Source organism: Triturus cristatus, chromosome 1_1 (assembly GCF_964204655.1).
Source record: "Triturus cristatus chromosome 1_1, aTriCri1.1, whole genome shotgun sequence".
Taxonomy (NCBI): domain Eukaryota; kingdom Metazoa; phylum Chordata; class Amphibia; order Caudata; family Salamandridae; genus Triturus; species Triturus cristatus.
The window spans coordinates 461,665,259-461,687,028 of record NC_140579.1 but is presented as its reverse complement, the minus strand read 5'-3'; positions in this window follow the sequence as shown (position 1 = coordinate 461,687,028).

The following is a 21,770-nucleotide window of genomic DNA, read 5'->3' as shown; positions in this document are numbered from 1 at the left end:
CATTTTTCAAACCAAAGGGCATCACAATAAATTGATAATGCCCACCAGGGGTAGAAAATGCAGTTTTGGCTTTTGCAGACTCAGCTAACCTTATCTGCCAGTAGCCAGCTGTCAGATCAAATGTGTTCAGATATTTGGCTGAGGCCAATCTATCTATGAGCTCATCTGCTCTGGGAATTGGGTGAGCATCAGTCTTAGTGACTGCATTGAGTCCCCTGTAGTCAACACAGAACCTCATCTCTTTCTTACCATCCTGGGTGTGAGGTTTTGGTACAAGGACTACTGGGCTAGCCGAAGGGCTATCTAAGGTAGGAGTGGGCAGAATTTGCGAAATCCACTTTCACAAATTATCGCGAAAATGTTAAAAATTATCGCATACACGCGGAAATATCGCGAAGATGCGGAAGTTTTTGTCCCGCATGTTCTAGAGATTTTCTGCATGGTTGCGGCTCGCCAACTTACCCATGTGGTTGCTCGCGGGCGCGGCCATCTTGTTTTCAGTTGTCTCGCGGTGCATGATTGCGAGAAGAAAGAGGTGATCGCACGACGCATGACGTCACTGCGGGCGCGAACTGTCGCGAGACAGCGCAAATGGCTAAAAACAATACAACATCTCATGGAGAACGCGACCGGATCAAGAAAACTTGTCGGCGAACGCAGGGATTCAGGTAAGGCGATCGCTTGCGTGCGAGAATGTATTATTTTACAGTGCGAGCAAGAAACAAATTATCGCCAAGCTGCGGAATGTGGAAATTTTGACATTTTTGCGCTCTCCGCGGAACGCGAAAATGTCAAATTATCGCAATTTCCGCGAACGGAACGAAATTTTCACCCAGGCCTAATCTGAGGGCTCAATCACTCCTAATTCCAACATCTTTTGGACTTCTGTCCTTATGCAGTCCCTGACATGGTCAGGTTGCCTGTAGATTTTATTCTTGACAGGCAGACTGTCCCCAGTGTCCACTTCATGAGTGCACCAGGGGGTCTGACTTGGAGTCAGAGAAAACATATGTCTATAAGACTGAAGAACTTGTCTACAGTCTGCTTGCTGCTGGTCAGTGAGGCTGCCTGCCAAGGCTACTCCATCAACTGACCCATCGTCAGGGTTCCGAGAGAGCAGGTCTGGGAGAGGGTCACTCTCTTCCTCCTGTCCCTCATCTGTTGCCGTGAGCAAGCCCATGTCAGCCCTGTCCACATATGCTTTCAACCTATTGACATGAAGTACCCTGTGGGGACTTCTGGGAGTGCCAAGGTCTACCAAGTAGGTAACCTCTCCCTTTTTCTCCAAAATGGTATGGGGTCCACTCCACTTATCTTGGAGAGCTGCTACGGCCACTGGCTCCAACACCCATACCTTCTGTCCTGGCTGGTACACCACCAGTACAGCCTTTTGGTCATGCCAGGCTTTCTGTAATTCCTGACTTGTCTCCAGGTTTTTAGTTGCCTTCTTCATGTACTCAGCCATCCGGGAGCGGAGACCAAGTACAGAGTCCACAATATCCTATTTAGGGGGTTTGAGAGGTTGCTCCCATCCCTCCTTCACTAGACAGAGTGGCCCTCTAACAGGATGGCCAAACAAAAGTTCAAAGGGGCTATAACCAACCCCCTTTTGTGGCACCTCCCTGTATGCAAAGAGAAGGCACGGCAGAAGAACATCCCATTTTCGCCTAAGCTTTTCTGGGAGCCCTATGTTCATACCCTTTAAGGTCTTGTTGAATCTCTCAACAAGGCCCTTGCATTGAGGATGGTAAGGGGTGGTGAACTTATAGTTAACCCCACACTCCTTCCACATTGCCTTGAGGTAGCTACTCATAAAGTTTGTACCTCTGTCAGACAATACCTCCTTAGGAAATCCACCCTGGAAAAGACTCCCAGGAGGGCTCTTGCCACCACAGGTGCTGTGATGGTCCTAAGTGGAATAGCTTCTGGGTATCTAGCGGCATGATCCACTACCACTAGTATGAACCTGTGCCCAGAAGCAGTTGGTGGGTCTAGGGGACCAACAATGTCAATCCCCACCCGTTCAAAGGGCACCCCCACCACAGGCAATGGTATCTGGGGGGCCTTTGTGGATTTACCTGCCTTGCCACTGGCTTGACAGGTAGTGCAAGAGCTGCAAAAGCTCTTACAGTCCTCACTCATTTGGGGCCAATGAAAGTGAGGGACAATTCTGTCCCAAGTCTTGTTTTGGCCCAGGTGTCCTGCTAGGGGAATATCATGGGCCAGTGTGAGCAGGAAGCCCCTAAACTTTTGAGGTATGACCAACCTCCTGGCTGCACCAGGCTTGGGGTCTCGACCCTCAGAGTAAAGGAGCCCATCATCCCAATATACCTTATGGGTCCCACTGGCATTCCCTGCAGCCTCAGCGGCAGCCTGTTGTCTGAGGGGTTCAAGAGTGGGGCAGCTCTGCTGCTCCAGGCTCAAGTCTGCCCTAGAAGGTCCCCCTGCCCCCAACAACTCAACCTGATCAGGTTCCAGTTCATCTGGGGCAGTTCCTTCTTCAGGAGCTAGATCCTCTTCTGCTAAAAGAGTTTCTACAGACTGATCCTGGGGGGAAGGCTCTGCCTTACCCCTGCTACTCCTCCTCTTGGAAGGTCCTTGGTCCATTTTTCCAGGGTCCAAGGCCTGTTCAGTTCCTGTCAGCTTTGCTTTTGACCTTGTCAGGGCAAATACTTCTGCTGGTATACCCAACATTGCTGCATGGGTACTTAGCTCCACCTCAGCCCATGCTGAGGTCTCCAAATCATTCCCTAGTAAACATTCAACAGGTAGGTCTGCACTCACCACAACGTTCTTGAGGCCAGTTACCCCTCCCCAGAAGAAGTTCACAACTGCTAGAGCATGGTTAGTACTAACGTTGCTTGCATTGGTCACTTGGTAAGTTTCCCCAAGTATGATCTGGTTAGGGTCCACAAGGCCCTTAGTCACCATGGTGACACTGGCCCCTGTATCCCTGTAAGCTAGTGACTCCCTTCCATTTATTTTTGGCTGTTGTCTGTATTTGCCCAGACCACTGGGGCTCACAAACAAGGACAGGTCCCCATCACAAACTAGAACAGCCTGAGTAGGAGTTCTGACTAGGCCAGAGTCCTCTCCAGATCCCAGGGTCAACCCTACTATGCCCTTGTTCTGTGTACCACCACCTATAGCTGGACTAGGGGGAACAGGTGCCTTAGGGGCAGGTGTGGTACTGTTGGAGTCTTTGGCCTTATTACAATCTAAAGTCCAATGGGTTTTCTGTTTACAGAATTTACACCATGGCTGCCTTGGTTGTTTAGCTTTAGTAGCTTGGGTATTATCAGATGCAGATTTTTGGGGGCCTGTTGAAGACTGCTGTTCTTTTCCCTTTTCCCCACCCTTCTCAGAGTTCTTGGCATCTTCCTTTTTAGTTGCACCCCCCAAGGGCTGCACTTTCTGCTTAATCCTGGTTCTGACCCATTTGTCTGCCTTCTTTCCCAATTCTTGGGGAGAGGTCAGATCTGATTCCACCAGGTGCTGATGTAAGAGCTGATTCTGACAATTATTAAGGATCTGCTCCCTCATTATGAGATTATACATTTACTTTACTGCCAGTTAACCAACCTTCCAGTGTCTTGGCAGCACAATCAACAAAGTCTACCCAATCTTGATTCTGTGCTTTTTGGGTGTCTCTGAACTTAAGTCTTTACTGAACAGTGGTTAAGCCAAACCCATCTATTAAAGCATCTCTCAAGATATAGTAATCATCTGCATCCTCTTCTCTTACAGAGAGGAGCTTGTCTCTTCCTTTGTCTGCAAAGGAGAGCCACAGGATTGCTGCCCACTGCTCTACTGGGACCCTTTGTACTTTACAGGCCCTCTCAAGAGCAGAGATCCATTTGTGGTTGTCAACCCCTGTATGATAGGGGGGCACAATCTTGTGGAGGTTCCTATTGTCAGGGACTTTCTCTCTAACTCTAGGGGTTTCATTACTGCCACCAGGGGTCTCTAGACCCCACTTTCATGAAGCTTTCTGAAGCTCCAGGGATTCCCTGTCCAATGCTAACTGTTCTCTCCTGAGCTGTTGTTTAGCCTGCTCAAACTGGATCAGTCTGCATTTCCTCTCTTGGGAGGATTCTCTTCTCTGAGAAGAGGCAGAGGTCCCCTTGGATCTCTCAGAATGTTTGGACCCCTCTGAGGGGGATCTGTTCCTTCGGTGTGGATCCACCATTCTTCCTTTAGGGATGGAGAGAGTGCCTTTTGGGCCATCACCTCCATGTTGTGAATGGTCTTGTTCATCCAGGTTAAGTTCATCTTCCTCTTCCTGGTCCTCATCAGAGTCCACCCCAGGGGTGTCATCTTCTGGGGGATGCCCACCCAACCTGTCTACCCCATCAGACATTAAAGTTTGCTTAAAGTCTGCTATGAGCAGGATTTCCCTGAGACGTTGGGTATTGGCACCTTTGTTTGTCTTAAGTTGCCTAGTGGTGCACATCTCCCTCAGATCAGCAAAGAGAGATGATCATATCTGTCGACTGGGACCCTCTGGGGTCCTTCCAGAGGCTTATGGGCACCTGAACTTAAAGACATTTCTAGTGTAGTGGTACTGGTGTATCTACCTACACTAAGTGTGGCCTACTGAACCCTTTCTTGAGTTGTAGTCAAGGTGTGCTAAACCCTCTACACACAACTCCTAAGTTTAGTAGAACTTATTGTATTCTAAGCTTGAATTTATATGTACCTTTGGTACCAAGTGGCTTTCACTTTAATTATCTGGTAAAACAATGGCAAGCTTGAATCCAACCAGTGCACACCAATGTGAGAAGTTGGCCTGGCATATGTTGTCTCCTAGTTATAGGGGACACCTTGCACCAGTCCAATTCGACTCTTATTGATGATAGGTTTAAGACAACCTTTAAAGAAAGCTATCCTAGTGGTAGCTGTGGAGAGCAGCCTTCAGGCTAAGTCTTGAAGGAGTGTTAAGCTTATTATTTTACCAAAGATAACCTCTTGAATGACCAAATGAAAGAGTAGCCCACACAGGTACATATATAAAATATATGTATTTATTTTAAACAGAATCCCACAAGTCCCTTTATGAGGCTGAGGCAAAGTTACAATTCAAACAAGCATTGATATATACAATAAATAGCACTGGAATCATAGGGCCCCAGGGGGGACGAAACCATATATTAAAAAAGTGGTATAAGGACCACGACAATTCTACAGACAATGCCTAGGGCATTTAGGATCGCTGGCCCCTTAAGAATCCACCCCAGGTTATGAGGAAGGGGACCCACGGGAGGCGCGTGCAGTGGAAATAGCTGCTATCGGGATCTCTATTAAAGCCTAAGGAGAATGTCGCGGTTTGATTTAAAAAGATTAAAGTCACTTCTAGCAGGAGTACAAAGTTAAAACTTTAGAGTTAAGCTTTTGAGGAGCCCACTACCACGAGAGTACCGAGGTACCACTGTTACCTGCCCAGGGAAGCCGGGTGCATAGGTCGTTTTCGATGTCGGGTCGCGGGCTGATTTTGAATGGGAAAATGTACAAAACTGCTGCTAGCCGAAAGCGTCGATGATGCCGTGAAGATTGAAGTTGTAGATCTTGCAGAGAAGAACCTGAAAGCAGAGAGGACAGAGTCTGGGTCACGGCACAGTGACCAGGGAGCTCAAAGCAAAGAGCCCTTCAATGTCGGGTGCTTCAAGTGGAAAGAGGTGTAGCTTGGATCTGCAGCCACGGGCTCCGGAAGGCTTCAAGGAAGGCCAGCTTCGGGAGGACGACTTTCCCATGTCAGATAAGGGTACTGCTGGGTTAGTGTCCGGATTGGATCCACTAAGCCTTGGCCACTGCAACCCACGCAAGATGAACAAATCAGCTACTGGTGCAGACCCACGAAGTCTGTGAGAGGTCTCCATTGGAGAGACTATAGAGCAGGCCTATAGCAACCAGGAGAACTCTTAAATGTTGAGATTGTCCTCCGCTTGGGCCCACAAGTCGAGAGACAAGGGACAGTGGAAGGCAGCAAAATGGAGTGCGTAAAAGGGAGCCCACGGGCCACCAGAGGGGGCTAGGGCAGTGATCTTTGGCACAATTGCTGCTTGCTGGTTGGCTCAATAATGAGCTAAAGCACAACTTCCCCACTGGTCAGGGTCATGTGCTATGCAAGAGGTGGCCAGTGTCCTGGGGTATTGGGAATCTCGGAACCCACGCGGTCCACGGTGCTCAGGTTTTCTGTGCACACTCACTGGCCTCTGGGATGCTTAGGAAACCCACCTTGAGGTTGCTGGAAGTTGACGAAGTATGTAAGAGCAGCAAAGTTCCAACAGGGTCACTTTCAGTGTTTCAGGTGCCTGCCAAGCAGGGGGATAACTCCTTTACCCCAAGGGAGATTTCTTCAGTCAGCTGGGCAGCAGCTCGTTGAAGGTCAAGTCTGTGAAGTCCAAGATTAATCTGAGGCTCTGGGGCCATGTTATTCACCTTTATCCCCAAGATTAGGGGAGTGTCCAGAGTAGTGTCCACCAATGAGAGGTGAGGTGGGAAAGGGTGTCTACACCCTCTCCCCTTTGTGTGTTTCCTGTCTGGGTGATGGGCAGGATGCCCCTGAACCGGTTCCAGGCGGTGTATGCAGAATGTAGGCGCTGTAGCTGCCTACGTGCAACTCTGAAAGGCAACATATGGTGCACCCACCCTGTTTCAATCCACATATCCTGTCTGGGGAGATGCTAGCACCTCCCTGCCACAGGAGCCCTATTGTCCAGCTGGCGAGGCTGGGATTTTCCCCAGCAACAGCCAGCCATAGTCGTGCGGGTGGCGGGTAGTAGCCATTTTGTACTACATGTGCACTTTTAAATTGGTGTCTGAATTCTGCCGCTTTTCCCATATCGCCCCTCTAGAAGGGGGGAATCGTGCCCCCATGCCCATGGCTCGACACCAAACACGATATGGTTCTGTGTAGCCATTCTCAAGTTATCACGCTATTGCTATAGACTTATAATGCGGTTAAGAGTATATGGTATGGTACTCAGGTAGGGGTCCCCCCTCACACATACCTCAGCACCCTGCCTTGTCGGATTAGCAAGGCCTGCTATAGGGGTGACCTATGAGAGTATATGTGTTGTAATGGGGTGGGATATAGGGTCTGGTGGTGTCAGTTTGTATGGCTGTCCCAGGGTGGCACAAAAAGTGCTGCAGCCCTGGTAGGCCTACTGAGGGACCCATGCCCTGGGTACCTAGGGTACCATCTACAAGGGACTGTCAGGGCATCCTCAGCATCCAATTGGTTTGTACGTAGGCTACTCACATCGTTTAAAAGAGGAAGCAGATAGGCTGGGGTCCTGGATAGCAGGGCCACAGCCTGGCTAAAGTCATAAAACAGTCAAAACATCAGCAAAAAGTTGGGGGCAACTATGCCATCGATGCCACTCTCCTACAGAGAGTGCCTGGGTGAATTTATAAGTGGTTGGGTTTTGGCGCAGTGAATGGATTAGTAGATGGTGCTGAATGGGTCACTAGAGGAGTGCAAGGGCAGTGACAGAGTGTTTGCTGGAAGTGTATGGATACTGACTGGGGAATTGAAAGTGTGAAAGACAAGTGTTTAGGTGGTTAGAGGACTGCATGCATAGTGATTAGGCTTTTGAAGAAGTCCATGTGCTATGGCCTGGCTTACTGCATGAGTACTTGGGTACTGACTGAATGATTAGAGTACTTCAAGGAGAGTGCCTGGGTGAATTAATAAGTGGTTGTGTTTTGGCGCAGTGAATGGATTAGTACATGGTGCTGAATGGGTCTCTAGAGGAGTACAACGGTAGTGACAGGGTGTTTTCTGGAGTGTATGGATACTGACTGGGGAATTGAAGGTGTGAAAGACAAGTGTGTAGGTGGTTAGAAGACTGCATGCATAGTGGATAGGCGTTTGAGGCAGTCCATGTGCTAAGGCCTGGCTCAGTGTATGAGTACTTGGGTACTGACTGAATGATTCGAGTACTGCAAGGAGAGTGCCTGGGTGAATTCATAAGTGGTTGGGTTTTGGCGCAGTGAATGGATTAGTACATGGTGCTGAATGGGACACTAGAGGAGTGCAAGGAGAGTGACAGGGAGTTTGCTGGAAGTGTATGGATACTTACTGGGGAATTTAAGGTATGAAAAACAAGTGTGTAGGTGGTTAGAGGACTGCATGCATAGTGGATAGTCGTTTGAAGCAGTCCATGTGCTAAGGCCCTGCTCACTGCCTGAGTACTTGGGTATCTACTGAATGATTAGAGTACTGCAAGGAGAGTGCCTGGGTGAATTTATAAGTGGTTGGGTTTTTGGAGCAGTGAATGGATTAGTACATGTTGCTGAATGGGTCTCTACAGGAGTGTAAGGGGAGTGACAGGGGGCTTGCTGGAAGTGTATGGATACTGACTGGAGAATTGAAGGTGTGAAAGATAAGTGTGTAGGTGGTTAGAGGACTGCATAAATAGTGGATAGAGGTTTAAAGCAGTCCATGTGCTAATGCCTGGCTCAGTGTATGAGTACTTGGGTACTGACTGAATGATTAGAGTACTGCAAGGAGAGTCCCTGTGTGAATTTATAAGTGTTTGGGTTTTGGCACAGTGAATGGATTAGTACATGGTGCTGAATTGGTCACTGGAGGAGTGCAAGGAGAGTGACATGGTGTTTCCTGGTGTGTATTTATACTCACTGTGGAATTTAAGGTGAGAAATACAAGTGTGTAGGTGGTTAGAGGACTGCATGCATAGTGGATAGGCATTTGAAGCAGTCCATGTGCTAAGGATTGGCTTAGTGCATGAGTACTTGGGTACTGAATGAATGATTAGAGTACTGCAAGGAGAGTCCCTGGGTGAATTTATAAGTAGATGGGTTTTGACGCAGTGAATGGATTAGTACATGGTGCTGAATGGGTCACTACAGGAGTGCAAGGGGAGTGACAGTTTGTTTGCTGGAAGTGTATGGATACTGACTGGGGAATTTAAGGTGTGAAAAACAAGTGTGTAGGTGGTTAGAGGACTGCATGCATAGTGGATAGTCGTTTGAAGCAGTCCATGTGCTGAGGCCCGGCTCACTGCATGAGTACTTGGGTATCTACTGAATGATTAGAGTACTGCAAGGACAGGGCCTGGGTGAATTTATAAGTGGTTGGGGTTTGGCGCAGTGAATGGATTAGTACAAGGTGCTGAATGGGTCACTACAGGAGTGCAAGGGTAGTGACAGGGTGCTTGCTGGAAGTGTTTAGATACTGACTGGAAAATTTAAGGTGTGAAAGATAAGTGTGTAGATGGTTAGAGGACTGCATGCATAGTGAATAGGGGTTTAAAGCAGTCCATGTGCTAATGCCTGGCTCATTGTATGAGTACTTGGGTACTGACTGAATGATTTGAGTACTGCAAGGAGAGTCCCTGTGTGAATTTATAAGTGTTTGGGTTTTGGCACAGTGAATGGATTAGTACATGGTACTGAATGGGTCACTAGAGGAGTGCAAGGAGAGTGACAGGGTGTTTCCTGGAGTGCATTGATACTCACTGTGGAATTTAAGGTGAGAAATACAAGTGTGTAGGTGGTTAGAGGACTGCATGCATAGTGGATAGGCATTTGAAGCAGTCCATGTGCTAAGGACTGTCTTAGTGCATGAGTACTTGGGTACTGAATGAATGATTATCGTACTGCAAGGAGAGTCCCTGGGTGAATTTATAAGTAGTTGGGTTTTGACGCAGTGAATGGATTAGTACATGGTGCTGAATGGGTCACTACAGGAGTGCAAGGGGAGTGACAGTTTATTTGCGGGAAGTGTATGGATACTGACTGGAGAATGGAAGGTGTGAAAGATAAGTGTGTAGTTCGTTAGAGGACTGCATGCATAGTGGATAGGCGTTTGAGGCAGTCCATGTGCTAAGGCCTGGCTCAGTGTATGAGTACTTGGGTACTGACTGAATGATTCGAGTACTGCAAGGAGAGTGCCTGGGTGAATTCATAAGTGGTTGGGTTTTGGCGCAGTGAATGGATTAGTACATGGTGCTGAATGGGACACTAGAGGAGTGCAAGGAGAGTGACAGGGAGTTTGCTGGAAGTGTATGGTTACTGACTGGGGAATTTAAGGTGTGAAAAACAAGTGTGTAGGTAGTTAGAGGACTGCATGCATAGTGGATAGGGGTTTAAAGCAGTCCATGTGCTAATGCCTGGCTCAGTGTATGAGTACTTGGGTACTGACTGAATGATTAGAGTACTGCAAGGAGAGTCCCTGGGTGAATTTATAAGTGGTTGGGTTTGGCGTATTGAATAGATTAGTACATAGTGCTGAATGGGTCACTGGAGGAATGCAAAGAGAGTGACAGGGTGTTTGCTGGAAGTGTATGGATACTCACTGTGGAATTTAAGGTGAGAAATACAAGTGTGTAGGTGGTTAGAGGACTGCATGCATAGTGGATAGGCATTTGGAGCAGTCCATGTGCTAAGGACTGGCTTAGTGCATGAGTACTTGGGTACTGACTGAATGATTAGAGTACTGCAAGGAGAGTCCCTGGGTGAATTTATAAGTGGTTGGGTTTTGGCGTATTGAATAGATTAGTACATAGTGCTGAGTGGGTCACTGGAGGAATGCAAAGAGAGTGACAGGGTGTTTGCTGGAAGTGTATGGATACTGACTGGGGAATTGAAGGTGTGAAACACAAGTGTTTAGGTGGTTAGAGGACTGCATGCATAGTGATTCGGCATTTGAAGAAGTCCATGTGCTATGGCCTGGCTTACTGCATGAGTACTTGGGCACTGACTGAATGCTTAGAGTACTGCAAGGAGAGTGCCTGGGTGAATTAATAAGTGGTTGTGTTTTGGCGCAGTGAATGGATTAGTACATTGTGCTGAATGGTTCACTAGAGGAGTACAGCGGGAGTGACAGGGTGTTTTCAGGAGTGTATGGATACTGACTTGGGAATTGAAGGTGTGAAAGACAAGTGTGTAGGTGGTTAGAGGACTGCATGCATAGTGGATAGGCGTTTGAAGCAGTCCATGTGCTAAGGCCTGGCTCAGTGCATGAGTACTTGGTTGCTGACTGAATAATTAGAGTACTGTAAGGCGAGTGCCTGGGTGAATTTATAAGTCTTTGGGTTTTGGCGCAGTGAATGGATTAGTACATGGTGCTGAATGGGTCACTAGAGGAGTGCAAGGAGAGTGACAGGGTGTTTCCTGGAGTGTATTGATACTCACTGTGGAATTTAAGGTGAGAAATACAAGTGTGTAGGTGGTTAGAGGACTGCATGCATAGTGGATAGGCATTTGAAGCAGTCCATGTGCTAAGGACTGGCTTAGTGCATGAGTACTTGGGTACTGAATGAATGATTAGAGTACTGCAAGGAGAGAGCCTGGGTGAATTTATAAGTGGTTGGGTTTTGGCGTATTGAATAGATTAGTACATAGTTCTGAGTGGGTCACTGGAGGAATGCAAAGAGAGTGACAGGGTGTTTGCTGGAAGTGTATGGATACTGACTGGGGAATTGAAGGTGTGAAACACAAGTGTTTAGGTGGTTAGAGGACTGCATGCATAGTGATTCGGCATTTGAAGAAGTCCATGTGCTATGGCCTGGCTTACTGCATGAGTACTTGGGTACTGACTGAATGATTAGAGTACTTCAAGGAGAGTGCCTGGGTGAATTAATAAGTGGTTGTGATTTGGTGCAGTGAATGGATTAGTACATGGTGCTGAATGGGTCACTAGAGGAGTACAACGGTAGTGACAGGGTGTTTTCTGGAGTGTATGGATACTGACTGGGGAATTGAAGGTGTGAAAGACAAGTGTGTAGGTGGTTAGAGGACTGCATGCATAGTGGATAGGCATTTGAAGCAGTCCATGGGCTAAAGGCCTGGCTCAGTGCATGAGTACTTGGGTGCTGACTGAATAATTAGAGTGCTGCAAGGCTGCCTGGGTGAATTTATAAGTGGTTGGGTTTTGGCGCAGTGAATGGATTAGTACATGGTGCTAAATGGGTCACTAAAGGAGTGCAAGGGGAGTGACAGAGTGTTTGCTGGAAGTGTATGGATACTGACTTGAGAATTGAAGGTGTGAAAGACAATTGTGTACGTGGTTAGAGGACTGCATGCATAGTGGATAGGTTTTTGAAGCAGTCCATGTGCTAAGGCCTGGCTCCGTGCATGAGTACTTGGGTACTGACTGAATGAATAGGGTACTGTAAGGAGAGTCCCTGGGTGAATTTATAAGTGGTTGGGTTTTGGCGCAGGGAATGGATTAGTACATGGTGCTGAATGGGTCACTAGAGGAGTACAAGGGGAGTGACAGGGTGTTTGCTGAAAGTGTATGGATACTGACCTGGGGAATTGAAGGTGTGAAAGACAAGTGTGTAGGTGGTTAGAGGACTACATGCATAGTGGATAGGCATTTGAAGCAGTCCATGTGCGAAGGCCTGGCTCACTGCATGAGTACTTGGGTACTGACTTAATGATTAGAGTACTGCAAGGAGAGTGCCTGGGTGAATTCATAAGTGGTTGGGTTTTGGCGCAGTGAATAGATTAGTATATGGTGCTGAATGGGTCACTAGAGGAGTGCAAGGAGAGTGACAGGGTGTTTGCTGGAAGTGTATGGATATTGACTGGGAAATTGAAGGTATGAAAGAAAAGTGTGTAGGTGGTTAGAGGACTGCATGCATAGTGGATAGGTGTTTGAAGCAGTCCATGTGCTAAGGCCTGGCTCACTGCATGAGTACTTGGGTACTGACTGAATGATTAGAGTACTGCAAGGAGAGTGCCTGGGTGAATGTATAAGTGGTTGGGTTTTGCTGCAGTGAATCGATTAGTAGAAGGTGCTGAATGGGTCACTAGAGGAGTGCAAGGAGAGTGACAGGGTGTTTGCTGAATGTGTATGGATATTGACTGGGAAATTGAAGGTATGAAAGAAAAGTGTGTAGGTGGTTAGAGGACTGCATGCATAGTGGATAGGTCTTTGAAGCAGTCCATGTGCTAAGGCCTGGCTCACTGCATGAGTACTTGGGTACTGACTGAATGATTAGAGTACTGCAAGGAGAGTGCCTTGGTGAATTTATAAGTGGTTGGGTTTTGGCGCAGTGAATCGATTAGTAGAAGGTGCTGAATGGGTTACTAGGGGAGTGCGAGGGGAGTGACAGGGTGACTGCTGGAGTCTATGGATACTGACTGGGGAATTGAAGTTGTGAAAGACAAGTGTGTAGGTGGTTAAAGGACTGCATGCATAGTGGATAGGCGTTTAAAGCAGTCCATGTGCTAAGGCGTGGCTTAGTTTATGAGTACTTGGGTACTGACTGAATGATTAGAGTTCTGCAAGGAGAGTTCCTGGGTGAATTTATAAGTGGTTGGGTTTTGGCGCACTGAATGGATTAGTAGATGGTGCTGAATGGGTCACTAGAGGAGTGCAAGGGGAGTGACAGGGTGTTTGCTGGAATTGTATGGATACTGACTGGGGAATTGAAGGTGTGAAAGACAAGTGTGTAGGTGGTTAGAGGACTGCTTGCATAGTGAATAGTCGTTTGAAGCAGTCCATGTGCTTAGGCCCGGCTCACTGCATGAGTACTTGGGTACTGACTGAATGACTAGAGTACTGCAAGAAGAGTGCCTGGGTGAATTTATAAGTTGTTGGGTTTTGGCGCAGAGAATGGATTAGTAGATGGTGCTGAATGGGTCACTAGAGGAGTGCAAGAGGAGTGACTGGGTGTTTGCTGGAGTGTATGGATACTGACTGGGTAATTGAACTTGTGAAAGACAAGTGTGTAGGTGGTTAGATGACTGCATGCATAGTGGATAGGCATTTGAAGCAGTCCATGCGCTAAGGCCTGGCTCCGTGCATTAGCACTTGGGTACTGACTGAATGATTAGAGTAACACGAGGAGAGTCCCTGGGTGAATTTATAAATTGTTGGGTTTGGCGCAGTGAATGGATTAGTACATGGTGCTGAATGGGTCACTACAGGAGTGCAAGGGGAGTGACAGGGTGTTTGCTGGAAGTGTATGAATACTGACTGGAGAATTGAAGGTGTGAAAGACAAGTGTTTAGGTAGTTAGAGGACTGCATGCATAGTGGATAGGCATTTCAAGCAGTCCATGTGCTAAGGCCTGGCTCAGTGCATGAGTACTTGGGTACTGACTGAATGATTAGAGTACAGCAAGGAGAGTCCCTGGATGAATTTATAAGTGGTTGGGCTTTGACGTAGTGATCGGTTTAGTACATGGTGCTGAATGGGTCACTAGAGGACTGCAAGGAGAGTGACAGGGTGTTTGCTGGAAGTGTATGGATACTGACTGGGGAATTGAAGTTGTGAAAGACAAGTGTGTAGGTGGTTAGAGGACTGCATGCATAGTGGATAGGCATTTGAAGCAGTCCATGTGCTAATGCCTGGCTCAATGCATGAGTACTTGGGTATTGACTGAATGATTAGAGGTAGGAAGGTGGAATCTGACTATATGGTTGCCCCCAACTTTTTGCCTGGTATTTGAATGGTTCTTGACTAGTCTGGCTGGGATCCTGCTATCCAGGACCCCCAGCCTATCTGCTTCCTCTCTAAACTGATGTGAGTACCCTAGGTACCTACCAATTGGATACTGAGGACACCCTACCAGCCCCTTGTAGATGGTACCCTAGGTACCCTGGGCATGGGTCCCTCAGATGCCTACCAGGGGCTGCAGCACTTATTGTGCCACCCCTGGGACAGCCATACAAACTGACACCACCAGACCACTACTGTAGTCTGGGTAAGGTGGTGCTTGCACCCCTTACAGGGATATAGGTATCCTGTATCCCACTTAATACAACACATATATCCCCATAGGTCAACCCTAAGGCAGGCCTTGCTAATCCTACAAGGCAGGGTGTTGAGATATGTGTGAAGGGGAACCTCTACCTGAGTAGGTCCCCTCTGAAACCTTCGTAAAACTATTGCTGGGTTGTTTGTAGTGCAGCCATACCATATACTCTTAACCGCATTATAAGTAATCGCGATAGCGTGATAACTTGAGAGTGGCTGCACAGAACCATGTCGTGTTTGGTGTCAAACATGTAGGAATCATACCCCTAATCCAGCCATGGGAGTCAGGGCTTGATTCCCCCCTGCTAGAGGGGTGATATGGTAAAAGCAGCAGATTTTAGACACCAATTTAAAAGTGCACACTTAGTACAAAATGGATGATACCCGCCACCCACACTACTCTGGCTGCCTGTTGCTGGGCTGAACTCCAGCCACAGCAGCTGGACAATAGGGATCTTGTTGCAGGGAGGTGCTCCCACCTCCCCAGACAGACTATGTGGATTGGAACTGGGTGGGTGCACCATAGGATGTCTTTCAGACTTGCACGTAGGCTTCTCCAGTGCCTACTTCTGCATACACCGCCTCAAACCGGTTCAGGGGCATCCTGTCCCCTGCCCAGGTGGGAAAACACACAAAGGGGAGAGGGTGTAGCCACCCTTTCCCGCCTGAACTCTCATAGGTGGGCTCTGATCTGGACACTCCCCTAATCCTTGGATAAAGGTGAATACAGGGTCCCCAGAGCCTCAGATTATTCTTGGACATTACAGATTCGAACTTTGACTTGCTTTCGCACAGCTGAATGAAGAAATCTCCCTTGGGGTAAAGTTGTTACCCCCCTGCTTGGCAGGCACCTGAAACACTGCAAGTGACCCATTTGGAACTTCACTGCCCCTATGGACATCGACGGCTCTTACCTACCTTGAGGTGGGTTTCCATGCAGCACAGAGGCTAGTGAGTGTGTACAGCAAAGCTCAGCACCGTGGACCCCGTGGGTGCCGAGATCCCTAATACCCCAGGACTCCAGCCACCTCTTGCACAGCACACAAACCCGATGAGTGGGGAAGTTGTGCTTTGGCCCATTATTGAGCCAACCTCTTTGCATTATCTGTGCCAAAGATTGACACCCTCGCCTGCTCCGGCAACCCGTGGGTGCATCTTTACGCACGCCAAATTGCTGCCTCCCGCAGTCCCTTGTCTCTCAACTGGTGGGCCCTGGCGGAGGTCAATCTTTAATTCCAAGAGTTCCTCTGTTTGCTCCAGGCCTGCTCTTCAGTCTCCTTGCTGGAAACCTCGTTCAGACCTTGTGGGTCTGCACCAGTAGCTGTTTTGTGATTGTTGCATGGGTTGCAGTTGCCAAGGCTTAGTGGATCCAATCCACACACTACCACTGCAGCAACCCTCATCCTCCGTGGGACAGTTGCACTTCAGAAGCTGGCTTTCCTTGAAGCCTCCTGGACCCCGTGGCTGATGATCCAAGCTACCCATCTTCCACCTGGAGGCACCCAACATTGAAGGGTTCTTTCTCCTAAGCCCCCTGGTCACTGTGCCGTGACCCAGACTCTGTCCCCTCTGCTTTCAGGTTCTTCTCTTCAAGGTCTACATCTTCAATCTTCACGACATCGACGACGCTTCTTGCTAGCAGCAGTTCTTCACATTTTTCCATTGAAAATCAGCCCGCGACCCGACATCGAAAACGACCTATGCACCCGGCTTCCCTGGGGCAGGTAACAGTGGTACCACGGTACTCTCGTGGGTGTGGGCCCTTCAAAAGCTTAACTCTAAACTCTTGAACTTGAACTCCTGCTAGAAGTGTTTTTAATCTTGTAAATTTCAACCGCGACATTCTCCATAGGCTTTAACAGAGATCCCGACAGTAGCTTCTGCCACTGCACGCGTCTCCCGTGGGTCCCCTTCCTCACTACCTTGGGTGGTTTCACAAGGGGCCAGCGACCCTAAATGCCCTAGGCACTGTCTGTAGAATTGTCGTGGTTCTTATACCACTTTTTTGATATATGGTTTGGTCCCCCACTGGGGCCCTATGATTCCAGTGATATTTATTGTAACTATCAATGCTTGTTTGAATTGTATCTTTACCTCCAGCCTCATAAAGAGACTAGTGGGATTATTCTTTGAATAAATACATATATTTTATATATATACCTTTGTGGACTACTCTTTCATTTGGTTATTCAAGAGGTTATCTATGGTAAAACAATAAGCTTAACACCCATTCAAGACTTAGACTGAAGGCTGCTCTCCACAGCTACCACTAGGATAGCTTTCTTTAAAGGTTTTCTTTTAACCTATCACCATAAGAGTCAAATTGGACTGGTGCAAGGTGTCCCCTATAACTAGTGGACAGCATATTCCAGGCCAACTTCTCACATTGGTGTGCAGTGGTTGGATTCAAGCTTGCCATTGTTTTACCAGATAACAAATTGAATTTCTAAATTGAAAGCCACTTGGTACTAAAGGTACATATAAATGTAAGCTTAGAATACAATAAGTTCTACTGAACTTAGGAGTTGTGTGTAGAGGGCTTAGCACACCTTGACTACTCAAGAAAGGGTTCAGTAGGCCACACCTAGTGTAGGTAGATACACCAGTACCACTACACTAGAAATGTCTTCAGGATCAGGAGCCTATAAGGCCCTGGAAGGACCTTGAAAGGTCCCAGTCGTCAGGTATGACAATCTCACTTTTGCTGAGCTTAGGGAGATGTACACTGCTAGACATCTGAAGACAACCAAAGGTGCCAACACTCAACGTCTCAGAGAAATTCTGCTCATTGCAGACTTCAAGCAGACTTTAGTTTCTGATGGGGTAGACCGGTTGGGTGGGCATCCCACAGAAGAGGACACCAAGGTGGTGGACTCTGATGAGGACCAGGAAGAGGATAATGAACTTGACCTGGATGAACCAGACCACTCACAACATGGAGATGATGGCCCAAGAGGCACTCCCTCCATCCCTAATGGGAGAGTGGTGGATCCAAACAGAAGGGACAGATCCCCCTCAGAGATCTAAAGGGACCTCTGCCTCTTCTCAGAGAAGAGAGTCCTCCCAAGAGAGGAAAAGCAGACTGATCCAGTTTGAGCAAGCTAAGCTTCAGCTCAGGAGAGAACAGTTAGCATTAGACAGGGAGTCCCTGGAGCATCAGAAAGCTTCAAGAAAATGGGGTCTAGAGACCCCTAGTGGCAGTAATAATACCCCTAGAGTTAGAGAGAAATCTCCTGACAATAGGAACCTGCATAAGATTGTGCCCCCCTATCAGTCAGGGGATGATATCCATAAATGGATCACTGCCCTTGAAAGGGCCTGTAAAGTTCAGAGGGTCCCATTAGAGCAGTGGGCAGCAATCATATGGCTTTCCTTGGCAGAAAAAAGGAAGAGACAAGCTCCTCTGTGTTAGGGAAGAGGATGCAGATTATTATTATATCTTGAGAAATGCTTTGATAGATGGGTTTTGTCTAACCACTGATCAATACAGGTTAAAGTTCAGAGATACCCAGAAAGCACAGAATCAAGATTGGGTAGACTTTGTAGATTGTGCTACCAAGGCTCTGGAGGGTTGGTTAACTGGCAGTAAAGTAAATGATTATCAAGGAGTGTACAATCTCATCATGAGGGAGAAGATTCTTAATAACTGTCAGAACCAACTCTTACACCAGTACCTGGTGGACTCTGATCTGACCTCTCCCCAAGAATTGGGAAAGAAGGCAGACAAATGGGTCAGAACCAGGGTTAGGCCCAAGAACCAAGGTGGTGACCAGAAGAAAGATTCCACAAAGCCCAAAGAGAAAGGTGGGGATAATAAAACAGAAAAGTCCTCTGAAGGGCCCCAAAAATCCAGTTCTGGGGGTGGGTCCCAAAATCCTTCCTCTTCCAATAAGAAACCATATTGCCATGTGTGTAAGCAACCTGGCCACTGGAATACTGACTCCAGTTGTCCAAAGAATGGCAATAAAGAAAATGTTCCTCCCATTGCAGCTCCAACACCTCCTGTTAATACTAGTAGTAATCCCCCAGGTGGTGGGAGTGCCCCCAAAAACTTAGTTGGGCTTTCTTGGGGAACTCAGGTGGACTCTGGCCTAACCAGGTCCCCTACACAAGCAACTCTAGTCTGTGATGGTGGCATGGGGTTTGCCAACATTACCATGAGTCCCAATATCTTGGGCAGGTACAGACAAGAGCCCATGATCAATGGTCAGAAGGCTGTGGCCTACAGGGACACAGGGGCTAGTGTCACCATTGTGACAAAGGGACTAGTACCCCTAGAACAGCTTTTACCTGAGTTTAGATACCAGGTGACCAATATTGATGGAATTAGGACAGACAATCCCATGGCAGTGGTAAATCTCAGCTGGGGATGGGTCACTGGTCCAAAGAGAGTGGCAGTGTCCCCAACCTTGCCTGTAGATTGTCTACTGGGGAATGACCTGGAAATCTCAGCCTGGGCTAAGGTAGACCACAATGCCCATTTAAGAATGATAGGCATCCCTGAGAGAGTGGATGGGACCCTGAGGGCCTCACCTCCACCCCAGGAGAAATTAAAGGGAGTGAAGCCTGAAACAATGGATCATTCCACACAAACATAAAGCATAGGGGGTGAGGAACAGTCCTCCCCCCACCAGACTGAAGGTAAGGGTCAGCTTTCTAAGTGAACTGATCCTGCCCCTTGTGAAGTAACTGCCCCAGAAGTGGTCAGGCCTGTCCTGGCCACAGCTCTGATGGCAGGGGATCCTTCCAGAAGTGTGGCTCAATGATTAGAGCGGCAGACCCTGATGCAGAGGTCTAGCCCGGGACCAGGGTTCAATTCCCCGCCTCGGCGGGTCTTGGGCTCAAAAATTCCATGGACCTGATAATTCTTGCCTCGGTGCCTATTCCAATCATGGAGTCCCACTCTGCAACTCTGGGCAATAGCTTGCTTAATTTCCACAACGGCCCCCACAACGCTAAGGATGCCTGGCCTCCACCTTGGGGGTGCCCAGGAGTGGACGCCTCACAGGGAAAGCCAGGATGGGTTCCACAGCGGTATTCGTACAAGCGCCTTGAGACCCTTGCGGGTGAGTAGTGCGCTATACAAGTATCAAATGTTACATTTTTTCCAAGGTGGTACCCAGTCTGAAGCAGATATCCTGCCCCTCTCTACCCTGCCTCAGTCAGCCCAGGGCTGCAGAGGTCAGGGAGGTCAGTGGACCCTTAGTGGACCCCTGTCCAGAGGAACCCCCTCATCAGCAGATTAGGGACACCCAGCGGAGTAGTTCTAGTCAGGTGACCATTCGTCCACAAACTGAGGGATCCCCCTTACCCCTAGGTACAGGTACCCCCAGATGGACTTTGTGGGGCACAGGGAAACCTGGGGCATAATTGCCCCAAACCTTCCTGTGCCCTCCACTATTACAACCAGAGGGACCCAACCCCTAGCTGTAGGCAGCCAGAGGTTGACCCTTAGGGCCAGATATGACACAGTCATGGACAGAAAGGCTTCCATGGTGACCAGTGACCTGAGGAGGTTGAGACCACCCCAAATAGGGCCTCACCTACAGGCTCAGAAACCCCACCAGCCTGCTTCTGTAACAAAACCCAATACAGGTAATTTCCCTAGACTTTGGAGAAACTCTAGAACCCCTTGGGGTAGGATTTCCCAAGTGGACCATGAGACAGGGAGCAACCATGCTAGTGCAGGTTATTCCTTATATGGACAATCAGGAAATAAAGGCTTATCTGGACAAGGTTAGCCTTATCTCCTTTTGTTGGGGGGGGGTTATGTAGGAAGGTGGAATCTGACTATATGGTTGCCCCCAACTTTTTGCCTGGTATTTGAATGGTTTTTGACTAGTCTGGCTGGTATCCTGCTATCCAGGACCCCCAGCCTATCTGCTTCCTCTCTAAACTGATGTGAGTACCCTAGGTTCCTACTAATTGGATACTAAGGACACCCTATTAGCCCCTTGTAGATGTTACCCTAGGTACCCAGGGCTTGGGTCCCTCAGAGGCCTACCAGGGGGTGCAGCCCTTATTGTGCCACCCCTGGGACAGCCATACAAACTGACACTACCAGACCACTACTGTAGTCTGGGTAAGATGGTGCTTGCACCCCTTACAGGGATATAGGTATCCTGTATCCCACTTAATACAACACATATATCCTCATAGGTCACCCCTAAGGCAGGCTTTGCTAATCCTACAAGGCAGGGTGCTGAGATATGTGTGAGGGGGAACCCCTACCTGAGTAGGGCCCCTCTGCAACCTTTGTAAAACTATTGCTGGGTTGCTTGTAGTGCAGCCATACCATATACTCTTAACCGCATTATAAGTAATCGCGATAGCGTGATAACTTGAGAGTAGCTGCACAGAACCATGTCGTGTTTGGTGTCAAACACGTAGGAATCATACCCCCAATACAACCATGGGAGTGAGGGCATGATTCCCCCCTGTTATAGGGGCAATATGGTAAAAGCGGCAGATTTTAGACACCAATTTAAAAGTGCACACGTAGTACAAAATGGATGATACCCACCACCCACACGACTCTGGCTGCCTGTTGCTCAGCAGAACTCCAGCCACGGCAGCTGGACAATAGGGATCTTGTTGCAGGGAGGTGCTCCCACCTCCCCAGACAGACTATGTGGATTGGAACTGGGTGGGTGCACCATAGGATGTCTTTCAGACTTGCACGTAGGCTTCTCTAGTGCCTACTTCTGCATACACCGCCTCAAACTGGTTCAGGGGCATCCTGTCCCCTGCCCAGGTGGGAAAACACACAAAGGGGAGAGGGTGTAGCCACCCTTTCCCGCCTGAACTCTCATTGGTGGGCTCTGATCTGGACACTCCCCTAATCCTTGGATAAAGGTGAATACAGGGTCCCCAGAGCCTCAGATTATTCTTGGACTTCACAGACTTGAACTTCGACTTGCTGCCGCACAGCTGAATGAAGAAATCTCCCTTGGGATAAAGGAGTAAACCCCAGCTTGACAGGACCATGAAACACTGCAAGTGACCCAGTTGGAACTTTGCTTCTCCTACAGAC